The following is a 2,988-nucleotide window of genomic DNA, read 5'->3' on the forward strand; positions in this document are numbered from 1 at the left end:
TTAAGAGAGAGTAGGTCAAGGCTGACTGGCAGGCAAGACAATGTCATGTGTGGGGAAGTGGACTGCAGGCAGCCAGAGCAGATGTGCTTATCAGGAAATGAGAAATTGAACATGGAAAAGAGGGCAGGATGAGGGGAAACATCTATTTAAAACTTTGTTTATCATCTATGAAGGACAGACAGAATAAATGATTCTAGGCCAGATGCAGTGGCTCATGCCTGTAATCCCAGCACTTTGGGAGGCCAAGGCAGGCAGATCACCTGAGGTCAGGAGTTCAAGACCAGCCTGGCCAACATGGCGAAACCCCATCTCCACTGAAAATACAAAAATTAGCTGGGCGTGGCGGCGGGAGCCCATAATCCCAGCTGCTCAGGAGGCCGAAACGGAGAATCGCTTGAACCTGGGAGGTGGAGGTTGCAGTGAGCTGAGATCGTGCCATTGCACTTCAGCCTGGGTGGCAAGAGTGAAACTCCATCTCAAAAACATAAAATAATTAAAATAAAATAAAATAAAATACAAAATAAATGAATCTCCTCTGCTTTCCAGGACATCCTCTGTTCCAAATTTACGAGTTTAAGCAACAAGGTGGGAATATCACTGTGGCCATTCCAGGCCACTTGAGGACAGGTTCTGAAGGAAGGCAGAAGACTTGTATCTGGCCAGCTGTGTGTGATCCCTGCATGTCCTGGTGTTGGATGAGGCAGACAGACTTCTGGACATGGGATTTGAGGCAAGCATAAATACCATCCTGGAGTTTTTGCCAAAGCAAAGGAGAACAGGCCTTTTCTCTGCCATTCAGAAGCAGGAATTGGAGAACTTGGGGAGAGTGGGCCTCCGGAACCCTGTCCAGTCTCAGTGAAGGCGAAGGGTGTGGCAGCCAGCAGTGCCCAGAACACCACTCTCCCCCGGATAACTACTACATAGTATGCAAGGCAGATGAGAAATTTAGCCAGCTGCTACATTTTCTTCGCAGTCATAAGCAAGAGCAACACCTGGTCTTCTTCAGCACCCGCACCTGTGTGGAATACTACCGGAAGGCTCTGGAGGTGCTGATGAGGAGTGTGAAGATTGTGTGCATTCATGGGAAGATGAAATACGATCTTCATGGGGTTCCGCAAATTGCAAAGCGGGATTTTAGCGTGCACTGATATGGTGGCCCAGGAATCAATATTCCTGAAGTAAATTGGGTTTTGCAGTACAATCGCCCCAACAATGCAAGTGCCTTTGTGCAGGGCTGTGGCCACACAGCCCGCATTGGCTACACAGGCAGAGCTCTGGTGTTCCTCCTGCCCATGGAAGAGTCATACATCAATTTCCTTGCAATTAACCAAAAACGCCCCCTGGCGGAGATGAAACTCTAGAAAAACACAGCTGACCTTCTGCCAAAATTCAAGTCCATGATCCTGGCAGAAAGAGCTATGTTTGAAAAGGGCATGAAAGCTTTTATGTCCTATGTCCAGGTATATGCAAAGCAGAATGCAAGCTGATTCTCAGATTAAATAATCTTGATTTTGCAAGTCTTGCTCGAGGTTTTTCCTTGCTGAGAATGCCCAAGATGCCAGAATTGAGAGGAAAGCAGTTTCCAGATTTTGTGCCTGTGGACATTAATACAGACGCTATCTCACTTAAAGATAAAATTAGAGAAAAGCAGAGGCAGAAATTACTGGAGCAACAAAGAAAAGAGAAAAACAGAAAATGAAGGGAGAAGAAAATTCATTAAAAAAAATAAAGCTTGATCAAAGCAGAAGGCCAAAAAAGAAAAAGAAAAACATGAATGAGATAACGAAAAGGGAAGCGTGTTCTGATACAAAGATGAGGACATGGAAGAACTTCTGAATGATTCCAGGCTCTTGAAAAATACTTCTAAAGGCAAAATTACTGAAGAATTTGAGAAGAACTTATTGACAAGTTGCAAAAGAACAATCAAGACAGCTGATTTAGTGTCTCAGATTTGGAAGATGACTACTGATACCAGGGCCACAGATAAACCCATAAGGACGTAGCTGTTTCCTAACTTGGTGGATGGTTCCTGTTTGCTTTTACTGCAAATCAAAACTTCAGGAGACATCCAAAAAGAATCACATCTCTGAAAGCTCTCCTTTCAGATTAGGGAGAAATGAAGGATTTTACACTCATGAATATTTGACTAAAAACATTCCAGTCTTGAAGTAGTCTAACAGAAGAAAACATAAAATTCAGTGTAAATAATAGATTTCAATATTTATTTATTATGATGGGTTATATATGTGTGTGTGTGTGTGTGTGTGTGTGCCCATTTTTTCTAATGCTATTTTGTAGTTATTTGCAAACATTAAGATACTGAAGTATACTTGGTTTTAGATTTTTAAAAGCCCCTTAGTACTTTTAGGCACCTGGCCTCCCTGAGTGTTCTTGGCCCTGGACTTCAGTTATCCTTCAATGCCCTGCGGAGATAGCTAATGTGCTAGAGTTATTCTATGTTAAGAATAGTCCTGGCCGGATGCAGTGGCTTACGCCTGTAATCCCAGCATTTGAGAGGCTAAGGCAGGCAAATCACAAGGTCAAGAGATAGAGATTATCCTGACCAACATGGTGAAACCCCATCCCTACTAAAAATACAAAAATCAGCTGGGCATGGTGGCACGAGTCTGTAGTCCCAGCTACTCAGGAGGCTGAGGCAGGAGAATTGCTTGAACCTGGGAGGCGGACATTGCAGTGAGCCGAGATTGTGCCACTGCACTCAGCCTGGTGACAAAGCGAGACTCCGTCTCACAAAAAAAAAAAAAAAAAAGAATAGCCCCAGTATTGTTTTATTGGTGAACAGCTGAAAAACAGCGGAATTAAGTCATATTCTGGGAGACAGAATTCTAATTTTTATGCCTTCTGTTGAATAAACTGTGTCCTTTTAAAAAACAGAAACAATAAGCATTTGGATAGTTAATATAATTGAACAAATAAATACATATGTGCATATATATTTATAATATACTTTTGAAGACAATATTTTTA

At 42.6% G+C, this 2,988-nt stretch overlaps 1 pseudogene; it reads left to right on the top strand.

The window, feature by feature from the left end:
* Positions 1-430: 430 nt before the first annotated feature.
* LOC103218631 (ATP-dependent RNA helicase DDX55 pseudogene) lies at positions 431-2,746 on the top strand (annotated as a pseudogene).
* The last annotated feature ends 242 nt before the right edge of the window (positions 2,747-2,988 follow it).

Source organism: Chlorocebus sabaeus, chromosome 11 (genome assembly GCF_047675955.1).
Source record: "Chlorocebus sabaeus isolate Y175 chromosome 11, mChlSab1.0.hap1, whole genome shotgun sequence".
NCBI classification, from domain to species: Eukaryota; Metazoa; Chordata; class Mammalia; order Primates; family Cercopithecidae; genus Chlorocebus; species Chlorocebus sabaeus.